The sequence below is a fragment of the Emydura macquarii genome, unplaced genomic scaffold (genome assembly GCF_026122565.2).
Source record: "Emydura macquarii macquarii isolate MOO-44397 ecotype Brisbane River unplaced genomic scaffold, CSIRO-AGI_Emac_v2 contig_2924, whole genome shotgun sequence".
NCBI classification, from domain to species: Eukaryota; Metazoa; Chordata; order Testudines; family Chelidae; genus Emydura; species Emydura macquarii.
The window spans coordinates 2656697-2683970 of record NW_027133061.1 but is presented as its reverse complement, the minus strand read 5'-3'; the positions used below and the strand labels follow the sequence as shown (position 1 = coordinate 2683970).

The 27274-nt window shown below is 43.7% G+C and overlaps 1 protein-coding gene across 1 annotated transcript in view; it reads left to right on the top strand.

Moving 5' to 3' along the window:
* The first annotated feature begins 18650 nt into the window (after nt 1–18650).
* Nucleotides 18651–27274, top strand: part of OTUD7B (OTU deubiquitinase 7B) — a 62103-nt gene continuing 53479 nt past the window's right edge. The window contains exon 1 of the mRNA XM_067569377.1: nt 18651–18818. The gene's annotated coding sequence lies outside the window, so the exon portion shown is untranslated. The remainder of the gene's footprint in view (nt 18819–27274) is intronic.

The following is a 27274-nucleotide window of genomic DNA, read 5'->3' as shown; positions in this document are numbered from 1 at the left end:
TCCCCTTAGCAGCTTTTTGGAGGGTTGGTGAGGAACTCCCAGGGGGTTTTAAAACTGGTAAGTATCACAAGAAGTGTCACTACCATGCACCCGCTCTTAGAGTAAATCCTTTTTGAATGAGAGAGGGTGTGTCATTTTTACCTCCCCTCAGACCTGGTTTAGTGAAGATCTGTAGGAGGGAATAATAAGCAAAGGTGAATTACAAGCTGGTAAATATAATGGGATCTGCTAGGCAGAGTCTTTTGGAAATGTTTGGACAGGATTAGCCGATCTCTGAGTCCTTTATATATAGCTGTGATACATGGGTCCCTAAATCTGTGTGTGCATAGTAATGGCTGTTTCCTTTCATAACTTGTGAAAGATTCTGCAGCCAACTGCAGTCTTTAGATCTTGTAAGGGATGAACTTTCAGTGTGGTGCATTGCGGGTCCAGCCTTCCAGTTGCCTTTACTGTTTGAAAGTTGCACAGCTAAATCTCTGTTTCTAAGTGTGCAACCAGTTCTCAGTAGGAGAGTGGTCTAGAAATTAGAACCTGACACTGGAATTCAGGCAACCTTGTTTCTTCCTCTGTCTCTGCCACCCATTCATTGTCTGGCACTGGCCAAGTCTCTTAATCTTTGCTATTTATCTACAAAATAGGAATAATAATACTAAGCCACCTTTCTAAAGTGCTTTGAGATGCTCTGATGAAAAGTGTTATATAAATGTCTTTATTATTAATTTGTCCCTAAGGTACCTAGTGAATTATCCAGATTTATCAACCTCTTTGCCTCCCCTGCAGATGTACAATAGAAAATGTTTATCTAGAATTAGATCTACATTGCCAATATCTCAGTTGCATTGACCTGAGGGAGCTTTATTAAATAAATGGGGATGGTTTAGTGGTCTGAATATCTGATTTGCAATTACCAAACTCCCTGTAAACACAGGTTCAGATTTTGGCAAGGTTCATACCTGCAAATGCTTAGGACTTGAGAGACCCGGATTTAGTTCCTGGCTCTTAATGTCTTTGTTCTTCAGTTTTAAAATAGGGTTAATAGCACTGCTGTGCCTCATAGGAGAATTGCAAGGATATTGCATTAAAGATAGACGGAGATAGCCCTTCATTTCTGTAAGCAGAGATGGGTGCCTTGCTAAATGTGTGATAAATAAATAATGGCCACAGTTGCTCAGGACCTTGGTTTTGTAAATGTTGGCATCATTTCTGTTCCTCTCTATGGATCTTATTTAAGGAGTGTGTTTGGAAGCATCCCTAGCTTACATTGCGTGCTTTATCTAATTGTTACAGCTATGCTTGCTCTCAGTGGACCAAGTGGCTATATTTGTCCTTAAAATGAATGTGAATCAGTGAATGGAGTGGGAGTAACTTGCGCACGCACCCCTGGTGTCAAGTGGCAAAGGCAGTGGCTGGCAACCTGCTCTAAGCATTTGGCATTGAGGGTTGCCACCTGCTACTTTCCTAATTAATTCTTCAAGAGTGAAAATGTGGGAACAGCTATAGATATGACCCAAGCCCAAATTCCATTCTACTTAGGTATTTCCTGTGCTGAGGATACAGGTAATAAACTCTCTTCATCTGTGAAGTCTTATTTATCAGTTTGCTCAGTTGTCTTGTATAACCAGTTACTGGTATGTCATGCCTAATGCGTATTTCAGCTTGTGAATAATGGTTCTTCAGAAGAGGCAGTAAGCAGAAACTTATCTTGAAACCAAAAGAGAACATTAAGCTTAATGTGAGGAGGATGGGCTTTGAGACATGTGGAACAAAGGAAAACTTACCGCCACTGGAACTGGTCCATTGTATCTGTCAAGCAGCCAGCACATATGCAAGACTGGTTACCATGTAATAAGAGGAGTCTCTTAAAGAACAGAGTGGAAGAAAACCAAACGTATTTTGAATTGAGTAGAGAGATCCTGAAATCCCTTGCAGCGTCTCTCCTCGGTGTTATTAAAAAGCAAACTTCTGGGAGCATTCTAGCGTTGTTTCAGAAAGCTATGACGTTTCCTTTTGCCCATCAGGCATATAACCTATATTAGTAAATCGACATCAAACAGAAAATTGAACTTAAAATCAATGGTGCCTAAATATCTTTGAGGATCTGGGCCGAAGTCCAGGTTTGTAGGTGGCAAGGGAGTATTGTACTGACTGGCCCACTTATTTGTTTCTTTCCTTTGTCAATTTCTAGCATTCAGGGATGTCTCTTTTGTCCTGTGCTACATATTGCATCTCATCTGTTCAGTGGTTCCTGGTCACATCACAAAGCATAAGAAAGATGGCATTACAACTTTTGTTTTTCTTAGCCACATTTTATATATATATATATATATATATATATATATATATAATTCAAATGTTTTAAAAGCTTTCTTACTCTCTTCTTTTCTGTGCTTTCCTCCCACACTTCCTCCAATTTCTCTGTTACTTCTGTCCCTAATTTGAGAGTGGTGCATTCAAACAGCTGCAGAGATATTTTCCTTCCAACCCCTGCCAAAGTGGCTTTGGCTTCAAACTGTCACCAGAGCGGTTTGTATCAAACCTGACTGATCAGATTGTTCTGTACAGGGAAGCAGCATGTTCAGCACTGTAACCTCTGTATTACAGATCTTTATAACTGTCTAAGAAACAAGTGTCTCTGTTATTCAGAACTAAGCATGGAAGTGAGCACCTGGCAAATCATATTGTTGTAGTTCTTGGTTGGAAGTACCAGAAAGATTTCTGTTTTTACAGGAAATGAGCTAATACTTCTTTTAAAGAATATCAGCTCTGATTCACTAATGTTGAAGAACAGACAACAGCTCTGGTCCTGTTAATCTCTGTAAGAATAGCATTTGGGATTAGAAACTATTCCTAGCATGAGAGAGCTAAAAAAAAAGGGGGTTAAACATAATAAATCCAGTGCACCTCCACTATAATGTCACTATTTATAGTACAGTTTTGAATGGATAAATCCTGCCTTTCAGGTCCAGTTAAGCAATTCTCCTTATCTTCGTCTTGTAAAATATGTATTTGTTGTCTTTTAATCACAGATGAGATTGTGTTTTATTTCATTTTGCTGACTTATGAGCTCTCAGATATGTTCCTGTAAGAACTATTATAGGTCAAGAAGTTACACACACTTAAAGATCTTTAGACTGTACTGTTTTGTTTGTTTTTAAAAGATCTGAGCATTTTCCGTAAGAAGGTATTTTCTAAGGACCAGCTTTTGCCGCTTATGCTCCCATTGACTAGGGAGTTAATGGTACTGTACATGACATAAAGTACTACTCATCATAGCTACAGATTGTAAAATCAGGTCTTAAATTAGGGTTTAATTGCATTTTGTTGTTTTCTGGGCCTGTTTTAGTTTAAAATGCTTTGATAATGCCTGTATAGTACTTATTTAATTATTTGTTCCGTTTCTGTGGAAATGCTTTTGTAATGATGTCAGTGATGTTACTTTTGACTAAATAAGCCTATTATGTTGTCTCCTTTTTATAAATTCATCTTTGTAATCATCCTTGAAGGAATAAAATATGCCTTTTTGTTCATTTGCCAACTTTGTATTGTGTTGGATTTGCCAAAGTGAATTCTAAAAGATTAGAGTAGATTAGATTTTCTGATTTTAAAACAAATATTGTACTAAAGAAGGATGCAAAAGGCAGTAATTAATCTTTTTTATTTTGAGTTTTTTGCGTTTTTTTTTCCCCAACACAGGACTATTGCAACTCAGACCGGTGAAGATAGCTCAAGGTACCATATGATAAAACAACTGAATGTTTCATAAAAACATTGCACTTCAGGTGTTAGCAAAGCCCTTTGTTTCTTTACATAAACTGATTGTACATAGGTTTTTAGTTAATTTCACATTTTAAAAGATGTGAAATACACCCACAAATTCAAGTTCAAGTTTTTGCTGTTAAAGCCTCTTAACCTGGGACAGGACGACAGGGGATGGATCACTCAGTAATTGCCCTGTTCTGTTCATTCCCCCTAAAGCACCTAGACCTGGCCAGTGTCCGAAGACAGGATACTAGGCTGAACGGATCATTGGTCTGACCTAGTTCTTATGGAACCTCTTCATTGGTATCAAAAGATTGGGCATCCAAAAATACAAAGGAGAAGCCAAATTTGAGACACCTAGAGCCAGTTTTTCAGAGGCACTAAGCATCCATAAATCCACTTGAAAGCAACAGGAGATGCAGATGGTCAGCACCTCTGAAAAACAAGCCTAAGAGTGAAACCCTGGCTCTGCTGAAATCACTGGCAAAGCTCCCATTCACTGGCAAAGCTCCCATTCATCCTGGTAAGGTCAGGATTTCACTCTGGATGTTTAAAGTCAGCCACGCAAAAATGGAGATACCCCAGATTAGTTGTAAATTGTGGCCTGAGCCTTGAGCCTATTTTCTAAACTCACTGGTGGGATTGTGTCTTTTTATGTATCCCGAAAGCTCTCTGGGTCAGGGACCACCCTTTTTTTCCTCCCCCCGTGTTATACAGCACTTAATATAATGAGGTGCTGGGGCTCCTCCATTCTACTGCAGTACAAATAGATAAAATAATATTTTAAAGCATCTAGCATCCTGTTGGTGCAATACAAATACATAGTCATATTGCAGACTATATAGATTAGAGTCTTATTGAAAAATGTAAGATACAATAGCAATAACTATTGTAGTGCTTTGAAAGGAGTGGCTTAGTAGTTAAATAAAATAGTTTAATAGTTGAATTAAAAGGTGGCATAGATCTCCTGCTGGAGATATAGATATCTTGTTTAATTTATTTTTCTTCTAAATCTAGCTGCGAGGTTGAAGAGCCCTTGGCACAGGTAATCAAAATATTTTGGCTTTGCCTCATTTGAATCCAGCAGACTGTGGGCAGGTTCTATGCAAACTTCCTCCCACTGAATTTTATCAATGCCCCTCACTCCTGACCTTCAAAGCAGTCCTGAGCCTGTGCTGAGCAAACCAGACATGCCAAAGAGTGTATCAGTTTAATAACTGAACATATGGGAACTAGAGTGAGATTACAAAACTTATTCCTTTGTCACCTTAACCAGGATTTGGACTAAGATCTCTAGACATTTCAAAGCTGCCTTTGTTAGGTTCCAATGCTGCAACCCATATTCGCTTTCACAAGTAGGCCAATGGAAACCAACAGACCCTACTGTAGTTACTAAAGATTTCTTAGAAAAGGATTGCAAGGTCAGGCCCTGGGTTTTCCATAAGTACTTTTCCACTGTCGCATTTTTCTAACTGCAGAAGACTTAATGCCATTGTTGCTTTGAGGAAGAATCAACAAAAACATTGTCTAGCTGTTGTGATAATGTGAAGTCAGATCAGAACACGCTAGTTTCTGAGCATACTGATTTTTCCAAATTAATCAATAAAGAATGATTTAAAACTTTCTACTGCTACCAGAAATGAAGTGGTCCAAGTTAAAAATCTCAGATGTTTCCTTTATTAAACATGAAGAGTGAAAATTTTCATGTACCCTTATAGAAAGTTAGTCTGTTATTTTTAGAAAAGACATTTCCAGCAACTATTTTGTATTTTGAGGAAATGGTAACTGTCTTGCCTTCTATTCACAGGATGAGTCTGAATGGTAGAAGATCAATTTCACTTTAATATGACTGGCTGCTGGACAACATGATATTTGACATTGTTTCACATTTAACTCTTACTGAACAAATTATTCAAATATATATATATATATAAAAAATAAACCTATTCTAATCCCACTGATGCTTTCTTTTAGTCCAGTTACTTTTAAAGCATTCTGATGACAAAAGGATTTCTTAGAGCCAGATTTTATACTCTTATTTTGAATGTCTCCCTACTCCAATCCCAGTGAAGTCAATGAGATTACCGGTGTAGTAAAGTGCTATTCAGTGTGAGTAAAGTGATCAGAATCTGGGCCCTTGTCATTTAAGATTAAATAGATTTTCCTTTTCTCACTTCAAAAGGCAGATTCTACATGGATATGGGAGTTTCCTGTCATTTTCTTCAAAATAATTATATTAAATTCTCACTTATGAAAATCACTTTCCACTAGCTGTAGTTTAGCATACAGTCCTGGTCCTTTCACCAATTTCTATAGCTGGCCCATCTCGTTGGGTTACAGATTTCCATGCCAACCATTCAGAGCAACATGTTTCCAGATAATGACTCAGCAAAGTCTAAAAGTGATAGGCTTGGGGGTGGTTTCTTCTGATAAGAGAGAGACACCACAAAGTCACTATTTACATGATGTGTATTCTCTTTGAGTAATTTACCTGGCCTATACCCAGTAGCCAGATAATGATATTACTGGATCAGCCTACTGTTTCATTGCTTCCTGAAACTATAAAATTTATGCCATAGATTTCAGTCATACCTTTACTTGTGATGTGCATATATAGCTGCTTCACTTGAAACAAACCCAACTGACCTCCAAAAGATAAGAGGTAGTACTACAGACTATATCTGGGAGAACAAGAAACCATTCTGCACAAAAAAGTGTTATGGAATTACTTTCCATTTTATGGTTACTTGTTACCATTTGAGAGATCATAAACACTGGAATTCACTGTTAGAAAAAAAAATTCTAATGTGCCTACTTGAACTAGCTGTCTCAGTTGTTCTGACATCAGTGTCTGTTTTTCACTAATATGACTGCATCATGAACTGGTTAGCAAATGTACAGCATTTCAGTTCTAAAGCTCCCATGCCTGTGGGTGGGAAGTATCAAAACTGCGGTGAGACACATGATCAAGTATCAGGCCATCGAAGATAATCCTTCTATACATTTTGTCATCGTTTCATGTGCAAAGCTTCTGTTGAAATCAATGAGAGCACTGCATGTGAAAGCATTGCAGGATCAGATTTGTATATAACCATGCCATGCCCAGCATGTTAACTGTGTTGTCACACTGCTATGCGTTATGGGCGAAATGGGTCAGTTTAATCTCTATGAGCGATAAGATAATTGTTAAAAGCAGCAGTGTCTTCTGATGAAAAATACATATTGAAAATGTTTTCTTGGATTTCATTACTGCCTAACTGTGTGTGTCATGGGAGACTAATACAATTTAAAATATGCAGGTCTCTGCATGTCATCAGAAAATATATTGCATCTCCTGTACTTCTTGGTTTGACATCATGGGCCAAATTCATCCTTGGTATAAGTGGATATAGCTTTGGTGTTCCACTCACACCAGGTCTGGATTTGGTCCCAAAAATTAATATTTTCAATGCGCCAATGAAATATTTTCCTATCACATCAGAGGGGTTATAAATTGGCCACAGTGGATGTAACATTAGATCACCAGCAAAAGTAACAACTTGTTTAAAGAGCTGCTAATGGCATGGAGCTGTAACTCATGGAAAACTTTGAAAAATACAGTAGGTGCTTAGCACCAGTAATACCTGTATGTCACCTTCTTTGTGATATTTCTCCTTCCTCTAGTTGTCTAGAATGTTTACTAGAAAATTTTCTAGAATATTTGATGGGTTCACTTTCCTTCAGGTACTCCTATGGGATAGAGCATTGGACTGGGACTCAGGAGACAGTCCTGGCTCTGCTGCTGGATATCTGTTTCACCATCTGTAAAATGGGGATAATGATGCTGGCTGCCTTTGTAAATTGCTATGAGATTCACTGATTAAAAGTGCTAGATATCATTATATGGCCCCCATGATGTCATGTCTGATCATTTCACAATCTTTTAATGTATTTAGCCTCACAGCAACTGTGGGAGATAATGATTGCTATTATCCCAATTTACTAGATGGGGAACCAAGACACAGAAGCTAAGTGACTTGTCCAAGGTCACACAGCAAGTGTGTGGCAAAGCAAGGATTTGAACCCAGTTCCCAGCTAGTGCCATTACTGTTGTACCATCCTTATTTCTCACCAGAACTTCTCACCACCAGACTGACCCAACTCCTTTTAATGTCAGTGGCAAGAGTCCCATTGACTACAATGGGAGTTAGATCAGACCCCATCTTTGGAGTGTTTCTGGTCCAGAAAGCCATATCTTAGTTTGTGTTGATATGATGTGTGAGATGTTAGCAGCTGCCATTTAAACCTCTACTTTTCTCATCTAGGCAAATCTATTCATGGTATTGTGAGTATGCATGTCTTTTGTATTCTTTTTACCCAGTTATATGTCATTGTTAAATATGAATAGCTGTATTTCATTGACTTGGGGATATTCTCTGCATTTATTGAGCAGACCTCTGGTAAAATGAGTCTTGTGGTTTCCAGCCGGACATTTGTCTTGGACAATGAGCAGACTTCATTATCTGGAATGGGCTGCTTCACCTCATACTTTTTTCATAATCTATTTTTTCCCCTCTTTTTACAGAGAGGAAAAACAAACAAACAAAAGGTCTAGTTCTGTCCAGAACCTTATCAAATGCCTTTTGGAAGCCACATATATATGTCAATTATATCAAGTTAATTAGCCACTCCATGAGCGATTTGGGAAAAGTCAAGTAAGTTTTAAGGCAAGAAAAGCTCTTTCACTAACTCAAGTGCCTTCTGGTTAGCTAAGGCCCTTATCCTGAAGTCATTTCTCATTGTCTCCTTCACAGTTCAGTCCAGTATTATCTGCTCAATTCTAAATCAAACTGAAAAGGCTTCATGCTCCAGATCCCGGTGCTTTGTTGTGATCTTTTTCTCTCCACTGAAATATTTTCTATCCAAAGCACAGACAATAGCAGTCCTAGCTTAACAAATGTCTTGCCTCACCTACATTCGTTTCTTGGCACACAGGCCATCTGTTCCTGTGTCTTTATCCCCTTTTACTCCAATCCCTTATCCTCTTCATTGGGCTGTTCTTATACTAATGTCCCCTAACAAATCCGTGTGATCTCCCACCAGTCTTAGCATTGACTCAGGACCTGCATCTTAATCTCCCTTAATGTCACTGATGTAAACTACTATAAAAGTTCCTGTTTGGTTTGCCATGGTGTCAGCCCGTTGTAGAGGAGGTAAGGACAGAAACACGAAGCACTGTAACAGACCACTGGCCACCAGTATGCTACGTCTGCCAGTGGGCAATACCTGATGCTCCAAAGGAAGCTGAAAATCTTGCTGTGCCTGTTCCATGGAACCTGAGTTTGGAGTTGTTATTGGCCGTGGAGACATGGAATATTGTTATCGAGCAGAGCCTGTTTACATAGCGTCTGCATAACTGGGAGAATCCAGCTCAAATGCAATAAAAACCAAGGAGAAAAAGGCTAGGCTGAGATTTTGACATCCAGGCCCAGATCCACAGAGGTGTGTAGGCACCTAACTGCAATTAATGTCAATGGAAGCTAGGAGCCAAATACCTTTGAGGTTTATGGCTTGTTCTCATTAATAGGAATGGGGCATTCGAAAGCTAAACTAAGCAAAAAGTATTTTACTGATACTGACCAATCTATTTTTGCCTTGCTTCTGTTTCTACACTACAATGACAACTGAGCCAGGTTATCTCATTATAACCCACTCCTCATTCAAGTCCATTCTCAAACCCCATTTCTTCAGGGAGCCTTATAAACTATATTTATACCTCTTATAAATCAAACAGATGTAGTTACCCTCAAGCTGCATTCATTAGTCTTCGAAGTGACTGTCTTGTCAGGGCCTCCTGAACTCCCTTCTCCACTCCATATTATTCTCAATGTAAACTGAAAACTGTTTGGAGCAGGGATTCCATCGTCATTGGCTTTGTTCAGTGCCATATTGAGATCTACAGTGCTGCAGAACTACTAAAAAAATAATAAAACACTTCCCACTGGCCCGGTTACAATTTTTAGTGCAGATGGGAATGTAACCATTTTATGTGACTGGCCTAAAGTACCAAAAAGGGATTACAGTCCAGATACTCTACGAATTGGAACTGTGCTGTTACTTAATCTCCTCAATCAATTGCAAAGCTGTAAAGGCCCCCTCTTAGGACAGAGACGTAGCCCTCTTGGAAATGAACTGAAACCTACAACTTGTTTCATGAAGAGGCTATCAAATGGATTGGGAACAACTTTAGTTAAAAACCAACCTGGATTGTATTGATCGGGCGATGTGGAAAACGAAAGGCTCAGCATTCCATTACCAACCCCCTGAACTCACCCAGGCGAACTTTTTAACCTGCTGTTACCAAATTCAAAGTCATAATGTGCCATATTTGAACATGGGATTCTCAATGTTATGTCCTTAATTCCCTGAGACCTGTAGTGACCCAAAGAGACTAGATCTTCAGCTGGAGTAAACTAGTGGAAGTCTGTATTGCTACGTTGATTGACACCAGCTGTCAATCTGGCCCAAGAAGTCATTAACTTCATGCATTAACATCTTGTCTCTTTGTCTGTCTGAAACCTCAAGTAGATGAAGACAGTAGGTCCAATGTTCCCAAATAAAGGCAAATTCGGTGCTTTAGTTCAAAGAACACACTGTTCTTGTGAGTTCTTCATTTTTTTGCTTCCTGGGCATTAAAACCCAGACAATCAGCAGCAGCTGTAGCCCAGTTAAACTTAACAGCTCACAGGTGAGCAAGATTTATCCAACTAGATCTGCTTTTGTCTAAAACTTGCTTCTCCTTAAGGGGTTTGCAAAGAAAAGGTCGTATGCCAGGGTGCACCTGCTCTGGCCAAACCCGCCATGGAATTCGCCCAAGGGTGGAGCAGCTGCCCTGTGGAACTATATATCTGGCATTTGCCAGTGCAGCCACACCCTTGTATTTTCCATCTTTCTCTCTTGATCTGTGACAACGATCCAGTTAAAACGAAGCAGATGAGGGGCCCACTCTCACACCAGATGAGACGAGTGAAGATGGAGCATTTCTTTCAGAACCAGCTGCTCAGCTCCTTCATTTAGTTTGACTCTACAAAGGGGTTTAAACCTCCTTGTCCAGCAGTGGCTGCTCTGTTCTTCAGGTAGCATTTCTGTACTTTCTACCCTGCTTGGGAGAAGTGGGGGAGCAATCTTCCTGTAGTCAATCACAAAACCACCTCATTGTCCTTCAAATTCTCCTTTGCCGTGATGCTTACAAAAAACTTGACACCATTTGGACAGCTGGTGGGCTGAGACCATTGCCTGTCATGCTAACCAATATCATCTCATTCTTCCACTGTAAATCCCACATCTGCTGGTACCACCTGTTGTTGTTCATCTTCTACTTAGACGATAGGTTCTTTGGGGTAAGAACAGTCTTTTTGTTCTGTGTTTTGTACAGCACCTAGCACTGGGGGGTCCTGGATGCCACCCTAATACAAATAATAGTAATGTCCTTCAGCACTGCAACACGTTTAGCCTCTAAGCTCCAGCACTAGCCAGTTCTCTGCCTCTTGATTCTGAGACTGAATGTCCGGTTCCCTGATATACAGAGCTCCTCTTACGGAGCTTACTTTACGGTTCATTTTCACACGTGTGAAGCTCAGACCGTGCAAACCGGAGGCACATCCTTTGTTATCTGGTTATCTTTGGCCTTTGGTTATCTGGAATTTGGAGAATCGGGGCTGTACTATTCTGATTTTTAGTGCTTCGAGCAAGGCACTGGGAATCAGGACTCTAGGGTTCTCTTCCCGGCCATGCCACTGAGTCACTGTGCAAACTCGGGTAAGTCAATTAACCTCTCTGTGCTGCAGGTCCCTCCCCCTGCATCTGCAAAATCGATATAATAAAACTTACTAGGCAGGGTTGTGGGGGTTAATCCATTAACATTCGTAAAGTGCTCCGAGATCCTCTGATGAAAGGCCCTTTAGAAGTGCAAAGTATTATGATCTGTTTGGCATTTGAAGAGCAACTCATGCAATGGCTACTGAGATGTTTCCAACCAGGAAGCTCCAAAAAAGCTTTTATCTGAATAAAAAACAAATCCATAAAGAATCTCTGCAGAAAAGAAGCAGCCAGTTCAGACCTGGCGTTAGTGAATGAAACTCTGCTGGAGACGGTGGCTTCGTACCCACTTACATCGGGTCAGAATTTGGCCTGGAATGACTGATGGCATCATGTTGTGCGGTAAGAAGTGAACTATGCAAGCTCTTAAAGAACTCCAGTTCCTGTCCTCAAAGATGGCATTGTGCATCCTGAGACCAATAATCTTCCGTGGCAGCTCCCTGCCTAGGTGGAGTAAAAGGAGACATGCATGGAGCCTCCTCTGTGCTGTCCCTTTCCCACAGCCCGCCGGTGGGCTAGACACCAAGGCTGACCTGGAGGCCCTGATTCTTAGTTACTCTATTTCTACACTCGGGGAATGGGTTGATGAAAGTGTGGGGGGAGGGGTGAAGGTGGTTTTAAGACATATTTGCCCTCCATGTATTGTGGAGGCCCCTGGTGTACATTAGCCCTGAGGCTGCTCTAACATACTCTGCTCTCCCTGGCACCCAGGAATCAGAGAATAGTCATAGGATAGTGTTCTCTGGCCATGCCCTTGACCCATCCTTTTGCTGGGGGCTGGGAGCAGGGCCCTTCCATTAACTTCACACCAGCACAGGGAGATCCTCAAAAGGCTCTTTTGTAACTGAGAGTCAGGCCTGGAGAGTTTAGTGCTTTATCAGGGTCACCCCCTTTGGCTGTCAGCTTTTTTGGTTCGTTTCCCACTGTCACATCTCTGCAGGTGGCAGCAACAGCAGGCGCTCCCAGAGCTCCACTGGGGTCGTGAGCAACACCGTGTCTAACCCTGCTCATTGGATACTTGAGGTTGGCGAAACGTGACACTTCTGCAGGCACCAGCTGCAGCAGGGAGTGAACCCAGGACTTCTAGATCTAGGAGTGTGAATCTCCACAGCCTGAGCTTTGTTATCTGAGGCTGTAGCAGGCTCGCCAACCTTAACGTGTGGCCCAGTCCCACTAGAGGTGGACAGTGGGCCAAGCCCATCAAGAGTAATGTGGGGGTCTGAGATATCATGTTTGCTGGGGCTCCAACCCCTCCCATTTCACTTTATTTACACAGATTTTGTGGGGGGAGGCCCAGTACAATTGTCCCCCCCTTTACGCCTCTCTCATCAGCCCTGCAGAGCACTACACCGAGTGCGTGGCTGTGGTTTACAGCGAGATGACGTATGCAATGGTCGGAGACTGGCCTACACTGACGGGGCCATTGACCTGCTTCTCTCCATTCTTCTTGGAGGTGATTCTTGCCATGCTGGTAGCACACATTACAGGCAGGGCTGGTAACTACAGCATCGTTCTGCCTTATTATTATTATTACTAATATTTCAGTAGCAGGTAGACTCCTCAAGCAAGGTCAGGTCCCACTGTGCTGGGCGCTGCATAGACATTCCCTGTCCCAAACCGCTCACAAGCTGAGGAAAAGACAAGCGACAAGAGGTGGATAGAAACAGACAGACGGGAGCACAAGGAAGCAATGAGGTCGTATTGGCCAGTATGATGACCTGAAGTTTCAGCACACCAGCAGCTTAACCGTTGTCAAGTTTTTTGCAGGTCTCATGGAAAAGGAGAGTTTGGCGGAGGACAAAAAGATGGCTTTGTGGGTGTTTGCAGGGAGCTCCTTTCATGCTTGAAGGGCAACCTGGGAGAAAGCACAAAGTGGCTTGTTTGCAAGGTCACCCCAAATTCAAGTGGCCTAGAGTTTAACAGGTTGGTTCAGCCCATTAAAGAGATCCTGGCTTGACGGAACTCGTGATCCAGCCCATCTGAAAGGGCCTCGTTTCTTGGGGATGGTGTTGCACTCAAGTCATTCAAATCCTGAAGCTCTTGATGCCGTTTTCATTCAGCCAAACTCACATTCGAGTCGAATCAGGAGGGGCTGATTCTCTGCAGCCCTGCACTTTGCACAGCTGGGGAAAGTAGGTATAAATAAATACCACCAGGGCAGAATGGGCAACATCTTTCACTCACTTTACACTGGTGCAGACAACGGTGCAAGGTGCAAGTCAGCAAAGCTGAGTATGAATTTCCCCTTGTTTCTCAATAGCTATTTTTAAAACTTGGTTGGAGAAACAGAGAGCAGCGGGGCCAGTGCTACAAAACCAGAGTTCACGAGCCATCAGCTAAAGGGGGTATTGACACAGTGAAAATTGTGCTGACCAAGTGACAGTTCAGCCTAAAGCTGGGTCATGCAGGGTTACCATGCTTTTGCTGACAGCGCTGGAATAGCCCTGCTGAGTATATAGTGGGGAGAGCTACTTTAGCAGCAGCTTGACTTCAGGTATTGACCTGCAGCCCCATCGAGCTGGGTGGTGCCGGAGTGGGACACCTGCAGTTAGGAAGCCAATGGAGGAAGGAGGAAAACTTAGCTGCAGTGTGTGCATTTGTGTGTGTGTCCTCCTGGAGCCAGTTCAAGATCTCTCATTTTCACTGTCTCACCTCTTGTGATTCTATCAGATCCAACCTGCTAAGCTGGGATGGGCTTGTTCATCATGTGTAAATAGGCTTAGTATCAATGAGAATCAGGGTCCACAAGGGATTTTTTTTTTTAATGATGTGTGTGCTGTTGCAGCAGCTGCTGTGTTTCAGCCCAGAGGTGGCAGCATTTCAGTGGCAGAGTGGAGAAGTTCCTCTGCAGAGCCCCTTTAAGTTTGTCAATCTCTTTTTGGAATGAAAGGGGCTGTGGAAATGTAAACTGATGTTATCTGAACTGCAAGGAAGCCCCCTTTCTCTGCTCCCTGGTGGAGGTGAGTTCATTGACAAAATAATTTCTCCCAGACTATGCATTTGGGGGCTTAAATAAGAACTGGCAGAAAGGGGACAGGAGGACATTTTACACTATGAGCCTGTCATGTTGATCTGTTACAAGTGCTCCAGGCTGCTGGAAAGAAACAAAAACTGCAAGCACCGAGGAAGGACACAACACACTGGTGAGCGGAGTGGGGACCATCTCAAATACGGTTTCTGTTGATTTCTGTAGAATCACAGTCACGTGGCAAGATCTCCCCTTTGCTCAAACACCACAGTGCAAATCAAACCCAGCCTTCAGGGCACAGACTTTTCTTTCTTTGCTGGACTTTTCTATGGCTCCGACATGATAAACAATCCTTTTGTGTACGACATAAACAACACCAGGTTGCCGGACAAGAACAAAGGCCTTGATTCATTCCCTGGGTCAGCTGAGCTGTCCGCATGATGAGCCCCATCCTGCCTCTGACGTGGACGTGTGCCACTGAAACAGGCCTGAGAGCAGCAGCTCCTCTGATTAGAAGAGCAGCCTTGGATTGGATGCGGGGCCCCTCTCTGCATACAATGGGGCTCCTGATAAACTTATGGAGGAAAACATGTTGGTGGGCCTGAAACAGAGAGGGCCTGAGAGGGTAATGTCGATGGCAATATGGCACAAAGCTAAGAAACAAGGCTAGTCCCCCGATCCTGCAGCGGCATCATCATGGGTAAAGCCTACAGGCCTGTGGTTCTATGCAAAATAGCAAGGGGGGCCCCGTGGTTTCAATGGGGCTTCATGCAGGAGCAGGGACCAGCGCGTGCATATGTCACTGCACGGTCAGGTTCCTAGATTGCAAAGGTATTGCGGGACTGAACGCCCATTGATGTCAGTGGAAGTTAAGAGCCTAAATATCTTTGAGGATCAGGGCGTAAGTTCTTTGGGGCAAGATGTCACAGGGTGGCTGGCCCTTTAGGGGAAGTTGGGTCCTGCCTGAGGTGTGAAGGCTCAGCGACTTTGCAACTGAGGCCGATCATCCAGGGATCAGGTGCTTATAACAGCCTGCAGGCGGCTTAGTGGGGGGTAGACAGTGACAGGAAGCCCTTGGGGGAGCCTTATAGCAAGCAAGTAAAGGCCAGTGGGAGCTAGTTACCAAAACACTGTAGCTGTGCTGGGATTTTTATCGGAGCCATAGCACATGGGCTTGGTTATAAACAATGCTGGGCATAGAAATGCCTTGGGGATTTTAAGAATTAATTCTAATCAACAAAAACTAAGGCTGAGATGTTTAAAAGCATCCAGCAATTTGGGGTACCTCAATTTTTAGGGGCCCATAATGAGACCCCCCAGAAAGGAGCCTATTAGTAGGGAGTGGATGCTATAGGGAAGCAGAGGCTAGAAAAACAGCATCAGATAATATAGGTGCTGGAGGGCCAGTCACTTAGCTGCACACTATTCCCTAGAGTGGTGGCTATTAGCAGAGAGACCCCAGTGAAGAGAGGCATGTCCGTAGCTGGACTCTCGAATGACCACTGATTCTGGCTGGTTGACTTTTCAATCAAATGTGGTTTTCAATACAAGAAAAAATTTTCACACTAGTCCTGACTCCCAGTCCTCTGCTCCTTGGGCAGTTATTTATGGCTGTGCAAAGTGGATGCAAAATGCCACTCAATGGGAATGGTACCATTTCACATGGAGGTAAATGACTGCCCATGGTGCAAGGCAATGGAGAATTGGCTTCTCTGCCTTCTGCTCTAACCACTGGATATTGGCATGCAGAATAAATGCAGCTAGCAGATGATCTACTGATTGCACCCTGCTGGCAGGCTGTGATGGATCCTGGGCTATTTTGCCCTCGGTGCTTTGGTTTGATTTTAAATTTTGCTGCGTAGCTTCGGGCCAGTCGCTCGGTGCAGGCTCATCCCTCACTCATCAGAGCTTGGGGAAACCATGGGTCTATTTCATGTGCATTGCAGTGAGGTCTTCCTATGCATGATGTTCGCAGGGTACTCGCAGCCCCGAATAGCTCTCATTGCTGCAGGATAGATCCCGATCTCAGTCGCACGGGTGCAAATCCAGAGGCGGCTGGAGTTACTCTGGGCCTACAGCAGAACCCTATGCAGCCTGGCTCTGGGAACCCCTGCTTTGCTTTGTGAGGACGCATCCTCCCGGCCTTTAAAAATAAAATGAATGGCAGCTGACGCGGTGCATTTTCAGCATGCCTTGCCTCTGAGTGCTGGCAGCCTACTGCCGGGGGAATGTGAAGCACTTGGTGCCCTTAGCTCATATGGTACACGCTGTCCCTTTCCTTTCAGGGCCCGAGTGCCAGGGCAGCCCACAGCGCATTCTTCCCTCAGCTCCCTCATCTTCTACGCCTCAGACTTCCTGGGGCATCCAGGCCAAAACTGTTGCCGCAAAGGAGGAAGGAACTTTTATGATTTCACAGCAAAGGCTTAGGTAGGCATGCCCCTTCCCCCACTTTTTTTCCCCCTGGTGGTTAAAAAGATTTCAGGCTGGAGACAGGACAAAGTGTGGGTGGGGGGAGGGACACTGGGTATGAGTAAATGACCTTTGGAAGGTCTTGCTTTAGGGTCTATTCTGCCAGGGGCCGAGTTTCTTCAAATCTTAATGACATCAGTGAGCCTGCTTGCCAGAGGAAGGATCTCAGGACGAGGCTGTTAGTCCCTATAATACAGTATCACACTTAAGAGCAACCACGTTCCCCAGGCCTCCACTAGCTTCCCAATGGGCTGGTCCTTAGGCTCTGCTCCTGCCCCCAATGATATCCATGGCAAAAATCCCAGTGATTTCAAGAGGAGCGGGATTGGGCCCCTGATTACTTTTCCTGCTCAATCCAGCCCCATCCCTGAGTTTTCACTGCTGTTGGTGCTAGAGCCTTCTCCTCTGCAGCGCCTGCCATATGGAACCTTCTCCCTGCGTCGCTGTACGTCAGCACCGCAGTGACCATTACACAGACGTTATTCAGGCCTTGTCTACATGGTGAGCGAGCACGCAGCAGGCCAGGTTGTGAACCTGCAGCACGTCACCTTGCAGTGCACTGACTCACCATGTGAACACGGAGTGAGGGTAAGTGACTACACGGTGAGCGAGTGCCCAGCCTGTACGTTCACACCCTGGCTTGCTGCATGCTCGCTCACCCTGTGGATGAGCCCATCGCCTGTGCAATGGACATAGCTGCTGGAGGGTTGCACTGAGGGGGTGTGGTAGTGGGTGGGGGCCTGCAGCCCAGAGGACAGTGTTGTGTTGTTTGTGCCACTTTAAACACAGAGGCATCATCAAGCAACACACTCAGAAAGAGTAGCAATTACCTGCTCTTACCCAGAGCCCGCAATCAACATCTGGGCCCCTCTGTGCTGCACATTCACCGTAACAAGAGGCAGTCCCTGCCACAAAGAGCTTGCACTCTACATACGCTAGACCGGGGAAGGCTGCATGAGAGCATGTGGAGTGCACGGGCAAGGGTCGCTCTAGAGGGTGTTGAGCATGGGGGAGGGTTACAGTCACTAGAGGATGCAGGGTGACTGAAGGGGGGAGGGTATACTAGGTAGTGCACGATGGAAGGTTGCACTAAGGTGTGCAGGGTGGTGCACGGGGGGAGTTGCACTAGTGCAGGGGGTTGCAGGGGGAAGGGTCGCACCACGAGGTGCAGGGAGGTGCACAGGGGGAGGGTTGCACTAAGGCGTGCAGGGTGATGCACGGGGGGAGTTGCACTAGTGCAGGGGGGTTGCACTATGAGGTGCAGGGAGGTGCACAGGGGGAGGGTTGCAGTGGAGGAATTGCACGGGGGGCAGATCACACGAGAGGTTGCCGGCGGGTTGCTCGGCGGTCAGTCCGGGCGGCTGCTCTCTCGCCCTCCCAAGGGCAGGGGGCGCCGCGCGCACGCGACCCCTGCTCGTTGGGCCCACGGCCGGCTCAGGACCCGCGCAGGCGCAAATGTGGGCGACTGGTGGGCGGTGCCGGGCTGCGATTGGCCCCGTGCTGTAGATGGGCGGTGCCCGAGTGTCCTGTGTGCCCGGGAAAGACGTCCGGGCGGAAACCCGGCGCGCTCGGCGTTCGAGGCGGGCGGAGGGTTCGGAGCGACGCACACGCCCCCCCGACGGGACAGAGCGAGCGACTCGCGTCGCGGCAGGAGCGGCGGCGGCGGCGCAGCGGGAGGGTCCCGGAGCCCCGCGCGGCTTCCGCCAGACACCCGCCTCCGGGCCCGGGCGGGGACCCCCGAGCGCGGGGATGGAGCCGGCCAAGGGTAATTCACCCCTCCCGGTCCCCGCGTTGCTCCTTCCTCCGCCGAGCCCCCCCGCCGAGCCCCGTCTTCTTCCCGGGCCCCTCCCCCCGGCTCACCTCTCCCGAGCCCCTCCCCCGCCGAGCCCCTTCTTCTCAGTGCCCCCCGCGTCCCTTGCACGAGCCCCCCTCAGGACGAGCCTCCCCCCAGCACTTCGTCCCTAGTCCCGGGGTCCCTGTCTCACGCCCCCCAGTTCTCTCCCTCGTCTCCTCCTCCCCCCCCGCCATCGCCCTTTGCTCGAGCTCCTGCCTTAGCCCTTTTTAGGGCTCCCCTCCCCCCGTCCGCCCCCTGCTCTCAGGATCCCTGGCCCTGGCTCCCTTCCTCCTCTCAGCCCTCCCCCACTACTCCCTGGTCCCCTTTCCCTGCCCCTGCGGCCTTCTTCCCCCCCTAGCCTGCCCCCGCCCCTGCCCCATCACTGCCGACTCTTTCCCACGGGCCCCCCACCCCAGGGGGTCACCCAGCCCTGTGAAGGGTCCCTGATCTCTTCCTGTCACCCCTGCTTGCCCTCCCTCACTCCGCTTCATCTCTCCCTTTTCTCCTCCTCCTTGCACCTTTCCCCTGTCATTACAGCTTCCTCCCTCTTTCCGTGGTCGGCAGGACCAATCTTCCTCACCCCCTTTCTAGCTGGTGATTTTCCTCCTTCTTACATTTGATCTTTCTGTGTTATTTCCTTGACTCTAGTATATATATATATTGTTTTTAAACACTCACCAACTGTGACTTGGCTGGGCAAACAGCTGCAGGCAGTGTTTGCTTTGTGGACTCACCCTCTCCTGTGATAAGCAGTTAGGGACCCATGTGTCTGAAGCCTCAATGCAACCTTTAATTTGTTTATTAATTGGTCTGGCTGAACTTTCTCTTTCATGCTAGCCGGCTCCGATAAATGAGCTGGAAGTTGAGTAACGTCTTCCTTAGTCTACACTATTCACGATGTTATTCGCTCTGAAACAGCTTTATTTTAAGTGCTCTTATGTATTCTCAGGGGGTTGTTTTGATTTTCTAATACAGTGCCTTTTCTGTCTTGGTATGATGAGCCACTTTGTTTTTTTAGAAAGTTGTACGAGTACTAAGTTAGTACTGTGTGCTCGAGACATAAACCTGTTAACTTGTAGTTGTGTTGCAAACTGAAACTTTAAGAAGCTGATGATGACTAAAGCCTTATCTACGCTAGCACTTACGTTGGCAAAACTTTTGTCACTTGGGTGTGGAAAAAACACCCCTCTGAGCAACAAAAGTTCTGCTGATATAAGTGCTAGTGTAGACAAGGCCTAAGTAATGCTGTGTGATGTCCTTTGTTTGTAATTAATAGGTTGACAGTGTGGCTGGGGTGAACGTAATGGGGATTCCTAACCCTATTTGTTTACTACTCTTGTGTATTTTTACACTGGCTACCCTCAGTGGCTGTCAGCAGTTAAAAATGGAAAAGCTCTGTTATACCATCAAGTCCAACCCTGTGTGCTGCACTTTATCCTGCGTCCATAGGGTTATAGATCATGCATTCAACAGTATCTGCATCATTGATTCTTCTCTTGAATTCAAAAGGAAAACAGGTGTTTACTCCCAGTGTTTACTCATGATGTAAAGTGTCTTTTAATTTCAGTCCTATTTATCTTTTAATCTTTTGACTAGTTCCAGTGTAGTAAGGAGTTTGTCAGACTTGCCCTCAACTGGGGACTTTGCACTTTTGGCAGGGAGATGAACTGTATTGAAGTCTCTAACTCTTGTGTTACATCAATAATTATTGACACCCTCAGTGTACTAGGCCTTTCACAAACAAAGATGCAGGCAAGGTTCCTGCCCTGGGAATTTTAATGACGACTCCAGGGATATGTTACCTATGTTAAAGCTTGGGGTAGTAAAGAAGTGTGCACTTGAACCTCCTTATTTTTCATAAAGATATATTAGATGACCTAGATAAACTGGGAGCGAGCTTCTAGTGAGCTTAATTAATGAGTTTCCTCCCAAATACTACCCAAGAGAAACTTTTTAAAAAAAAATCAAACCTTCATGTTTGGACTCGGCAAAATATTTCCTAATTGGGACATGCTATTAAATAGCACAAGATTGAACTATAATATTTTGTCCCACCAGAAATGCTAGTGCATGTAGTAATCCTGATTGAAGTTCATAATTTCATTGACTTCTGTGTTTGAAGTCTTGCTGCTCAGTCAATGATTTTGACCCTGGTCTTGACAGAGACCTGGTCTTGCAAAGAGCTCCACTTAACCAGACTCATAGTGAAGCCCATAGGGTTCTGTGCAGGCATAGGAGGTCTACCTATGCAAAGCTTATTGCAGGATCAGGGCCCAAAATACTTTAATAAAGCACACTAAAGGTCTGACCTTGAGAGGTGTTGAGCAATCTCAGTTCCCACCTTGGTCAGTGGAAGTTGGGGCTGCTCGAGCACCTTGCAGGCTTAGATTATTGAATAGCATAATCAACTTTATTATATTCTGCAGGTGGCTGCCAAGTCCAACAAGATTTCTTTTTGTTTTATGACCCTATAGAAATGGAATAATACATATGTTTTTGCCTAATTATATTAATATTAAGTAAAAGATCAGGTGAGGGTAAAACCACTATTAGAAGTCCAAGAGTGGTGTTCATTTGGTATTTGTCATGAATAATAAATACTATTTTTGAGTTACATGGCACCTAGAGGCACACTCAGATGGTTCCCATTGTGCTAGGTGTCCATTGCGCTTATAGATCCTGCTCCAAGGAACTTATATTTAAAACGAGATACGACGAGTGGGTGTGGCAAGTGGGTGGGTGAGGATAAGGGCAGCAGTGACAGGAAGTAGACTAGCCTGTGCAGAATTTGCAGCTTTGAGGGTTGTTTTTTAAGATTAAATAAACCCAGGACTGTGATATCGCTGGTTCCTGCTGGCCCCTGTCCTCATTATTAAGTTATTAGAATGTTTTCACTTGCAACACATTAATACTAAATAACTTTAATCTGGTTAGGCTCCTCTGATGTGGACCAAATAGGATTAACATTAACAAACTAGAAGTCCATGTGGCTTGGAACTGCCATTTTTGTATGTAAATACTACTTTATGATATAAATCACAATGGACTGTATGCTGTCATCCTCCCTGCTTACACTGAGGATTTAGTTTTATTGGACGCCTATTGTCTGTCTGTCATGTGCCTACTACTTTTAATGGTGCCAAATACAAGATAGAGACACATCCTGTTGATAAATGTTGGAGGAGCAAGATTTTATTTTGCTGTGCAGCATGCACTTGTTCATGAGTATACAGATTAGAAGAAATTCATTGCCTTGAAGTACTGTAGTGAGGTGTTGACACAGGTCAAAAACAAGCCTTGAGTTTACAGGTCCTAATCTGATGAAGAAAGGGAGTTTCTTGTCTTTATAATTAAAGGTTACCTCACTGCAGAACAGTAGATTCTGTATGCTTTCACTGTGGCTGAGAATGCTCATGACTCACTAGCTTCAGCTATTGAGCAGCTTGGACAAACCCATGCTTAAGGGAAACAGTCCTTGCACTGATGTTTGGTACTGGGAGTCAGAATGTAAGGAATGTAATAACGGGACAGGTATTCTGTATGGTGTCAGAAGGCAGTGTTGTCTAGTGTTTAAACCAGGGACACAGGACTCCTGAGTTCTTTCTGATGTCTGTCACTGGGTTGCTGTGACAATTTATGATCAGCTTGCCTGTCTGCGCAGTGGTGCCAGTAGTTAAGCATTCCTGAGCGTTAAGGTGTACAAGTGTGAAACCTTTCCTTTTGCCTTTGTTTGCTGATAAGCTCCTGTGTCCTAGGCCTGGTCTACGCTTCTCTTGAAATTCGGCGGCAGTCGATGGGAGTTATGCAAGCGATGCAGAGTAGCTTCCGTAACTCCTGTTGACTTTGTAACTCCTCTTCTATGTGGCGTCTTCGCTGCGCTGTGCCAGTGGGAAATGTGTTCCCGTCGACACAGTGCTGTGCCACTTGAGGGGGTGGTTTTCACTGATCACTCAATCGATCTGGATAGATTGATCTGACAGCGGCGAATTTGCTGCCATCAGTGATGATGTACCCCTGATCACAGAATACTACTGCAGATTAGCAAGAATGGCAGTCTTTGTTTAGGTGATAGCTAATGGTGAAATAGCAGTGTGTTGAAATATAAGATATGCTGGCAAAGTTGCTGTGTGGAAGCTGGAACAGCTGTTATCTTTTTGTATCTCCCTCTGCAGGATGCCAGATTCAAATAATTTTTTAAAATGTCTATCAGTTTTTATGTACTAAAGAAGTAAACTTCAAATGGCAGTGTATTTAAACTGATAGATTTTAAAGGTATCTTCAAGGAAGAAATCTGTTCTGCTTGTACATCTTTAAGGGCTTCCTCCCTAACTTCTGGTTTATCCTGCGATGAAGTGCTATGGCTATATTTACAGGTTCCTGGTTGTTGCTGTAGCATCAGGTGATGCTGCTGCAAAAACAGGCATATAACTTCATTGCAGGACTAAGCAACAAGAAACACCATACTGGGAGGTTGTGGGGAATTATACAAGCACAAGTAGTCAATTATAGAAATTTGGGTTAAAGACCTTTTAGGTCCCATCTAGTTCATCCCCTAACCAATGCAGGATTGCTACCTGTAATATATTTTCCGATGCTCTGTCTGGTTTGTTTGCTTTGAAGACTGCTGGTTAGTCTAATAAACTTCCAGTTATTCAGAATTAATTTTTATTTGTTTAACTTCATCCCATTTACTTGTAATTATACCCACTTGGACCATCCTCCTAAACAACTCCTTTCCTATCAATGGATGAAATCCTAACTTTGTTGAAATGAATTGAGCCAGGATTTCACTAGTTGGGTTTATGCGTACGAAATTCATCCAAACTCAGCATAACTCTTTGCAAGAATGAATGGGGTATATTTAGCTCTGTAAACTTTCCTCAGAACTTGATCTCTCCAGCTCCTTTATATTTGTTACTCTTCTCCAGAGTTTGCCATCTTTCTAGCACTGAGATGCCCAGAACTTTAAGTGGTCTCATCAGAACCATATATATATATATATACTGGATGGTGGTGATGTGGGTAGGACCTCAGAGTTATTCAGATGGCATTCTTTATGTCTAGAGACCTCTTTACATTTTATACTATTTTGAGATTTAACCTCTAGACTCTTTCAAACCCAATTGGTCTGAAATGTTGAAATTGGTTAGGTCATATTTTAATTCTAGCACAAAAGAACAATTAATTAGGAGGTTGTAACTTATAAAAAATGTAGCTTTTTTTTTTACAAAAGTTAAACTTTCTTAGTTTAGAAAGGTGACACTTTTGTTTCAAAATGTATTGAAACTATTTACTTTAGCATTATTATTACTACTCTTGCTTAGCAGCTGCTTTTTACAGTGTGCCTCCTATGTCTCTTCCCCACTTGAGGAAAGAATACAACTTGCTATCCTGTAGCAACTCACCTCATGACAAACAATCTTCATTCAAGTTGAAACTTACATACTTTGGCTTTTTGGATGTCTCCGATTGGGACAGGCCTTCACTTGGGCTATCTGAACTGTTTGTTTTTTGGCAATGGGAGGAGAATAGATTTCCTTCCTTAAGGCTGCCCAGTCACCAGGAATGATTTGTATTTTGTGTTTTATACATTGTGTTTGTGTCTGGAGTCTCTGCCTTGTGTTAGTAGTCTGGCTTTGGTGTGCTTTGACTATTTTAGAGTCCATGGACATCTAAGCAGTGTTGCATGTGTCAGATCAGCAGTGTGACTTGGGAAGGAGAGGTGCCCAAAAGCCAAATGTGGCAAAAGTTAGAAAGTGCACTTTGTATTTTGGATCTCGTGTGTCTGGAACAAGACCACTTGAGTAGTTTTCTTTGCAAATAGCTATTCTGATAAGGAGCAGGGTTTGGTCAGAGCAGGCGTTGGGCTGCCTAAGGCACGGAAGTCTTGCCTGCCTAGCCTCAGGATTTTGTTATGAATATTCCATTCAGGCAGGTTTTCAATGCAAGTCTCGGAAGGCCATATTTATAGGAGAAATGAAAAGAAAACTTAACGCCTCACTTTGCATTAAAGGCAGGGTCCTGATTGAATTCAGGTTCTCAGTGGGTTTTTGGATTTGAGGCTTTGACAGCAATTTTAAGATTGAGGTCTGGCGAGGCACTGCAGCACATACAGAGTTTCACAATATAAGACAGTGTTACTTCAGTGGGGAGATCCCTTCCATGTAACTCTGCATTGTGATAAGGGAGAAAGGAAATGTTGCACAGTACTTGTATCCAGATGCATCCTTGTTCTTTAACTGATGAAATTGATTCCTGATGGCGTGTTGTCTTGTATTAAGGGGCTTCCCAGTAGGGTTGTGGTGTGGGTGACACAAGTCCTATTTCAGAAATAAAAATGTTTTTTAAAAAATACTCAAATGATTTGAAAGGGCACTTTCAAATTGGTCAGCTTCCAAAGCTGTCCCAAATTGTAAACCTTGTGTGAGGTGGGTTTTTTACCGCTCGCGCGCGCGCGTGTGTGTGTGTGTGTGTGAATATAAAAAATAAATAAATAAAAGTTGTATTTTCTGTCACTTGAGGCTCCAAGCATTTGCAAACATTTAAATTTCATGGTACCCTGGTTTAAAACACTGTCATCCAAGTTTTATGATTGTCCTCTGTGCCTCAATATCTCTATCTCCCACACAGTGAGTTCATAACAGAAATGGGAATACAACCCAGAAGTCCTGGCTCCCAGCCCCAGGGTCTATCCACTAGTCTGTGCTTCCTCCCACAAAAGAAGGTCACACAGTAAACCTGGGGAAGGGGTGTATATGTCTTTAGTTTCATGTTCCTAATGTATTTCTTTGGAAATGTTTTTCTGGTTTCAGTTAAGATGTACAACATAGGACTGCATTTGAGATCAGTGTCAATGCTTAGCTTTGGCAGTGGCCCTTATGAAACCATAAACTGGTACTTTTCAGTAAAATTCAAAGTTCTCAACAAAGCAGCTGTTCATTTCACTTCCTTTCCTTTAAGTTTTTAAAAGTGTATATTTGATCATGTGAAAACTCTCAAGTTCTCAATCCTACAACTAGTGTATTAGGTGCAGGCACGGATAGTGCCTTTGATACTGTGGATTTTACTTGTGTTCTGGTAAGATGCTCGGTAAAATTTGATACTTGGTTTGTTATGCTCTGGAAGACACAAGTGACTTTAAGAATGTATCTCATGTGCTGAACTTACAGTAAGTGAATAAACATGCTTCATAAATTGCATTTTTATTCTTTTCTTTCTCCTTTCTTTGTCTGTTCTCATGTTGTATGTTTGTATAATTTAGACTGAGATCCTTGGGGCAGGGAACATGACTCTAGTCTCTGTAAACTGCCATACAAAATTATGGTTCCACATATACATGTTTGTTTTGCTTGTAGTATGTTAATTAGTATCAGAATTTTTAAAACTTATTTTGCCATATCAATGGTCTACACCTATTGCAAAGTACTACTTGTATCACCTTTATTGTAATAGTGAGTAAAGTGTGTGCGCCTAACATTGTAATTCTGTTATGTTGCTTATGGTTTGGGAAATAACTCCTTTTTTCAGAAAGTTTGGCTGGCATGGGGACATATCTCATAAATGATCAGAAAAGCAGACTGTTGTTCAGAAAGACACAGAGATAAACCTTGGTTTATATTTGGGACTGTATTTTTATGAATGCTATTCAATCCTTTCTGAAAACCTGGCTCTAAACATAAGCAATGGAATATGATCTTCATATGCTATGCACTGATGAAAGGGTTGCCTATATTTGTGAGTAGTTTGTTGGGTTTGGTTTGAAGGTAAGTTTGTCCAAAGGACAGCAAGTTCCTAATACAAACAATTCACAGCATTTTCTCTCATGGACCCTGAAGGATGGATGTGCAAGATTTTTTTCATTTTTGGGGGGTTTTTTTAAACTCATCTCCGGCCAGATCTTCATTAAAAACTTTTGCTGGTATAAGAAGTTTGATTAGGGATGTGATATTTTTATGGTATTCCCGTAGTGGCAAAAGTTGTAGTGTAGATGCAGTATGCTGTCAAAAACACTTTTTGATATTGGCATAACCTGTGTCTACATTAGGAGGTTTTGCCAGCATAGCTATACTAGCTTTTCTAGTATAGACATTGCCCGATTACAATGTGCCATGCTACAGTCTGGCAGTAGCTCAGTCCTGTGTGTAGTGCAAGTCTCAACTGTGGTTTTTAACCATCCGGGGCACTACTATATTTATAACTGTCCTTGCAACATGGTTGACTTTTGCTCGGGGCTGCAAGTCAGTTAACTTCTGTAATTGTCTTGCGTGCTTATGCTTTGCGTGAACAGTGTAAAGATTTTGTACCCTTAAATACTTGACCTTATCAGTATATCCTTGTTCATAATAAAAGTTGAAATGCCATTCAACCCAATTTTGCAGTCCTGTGGG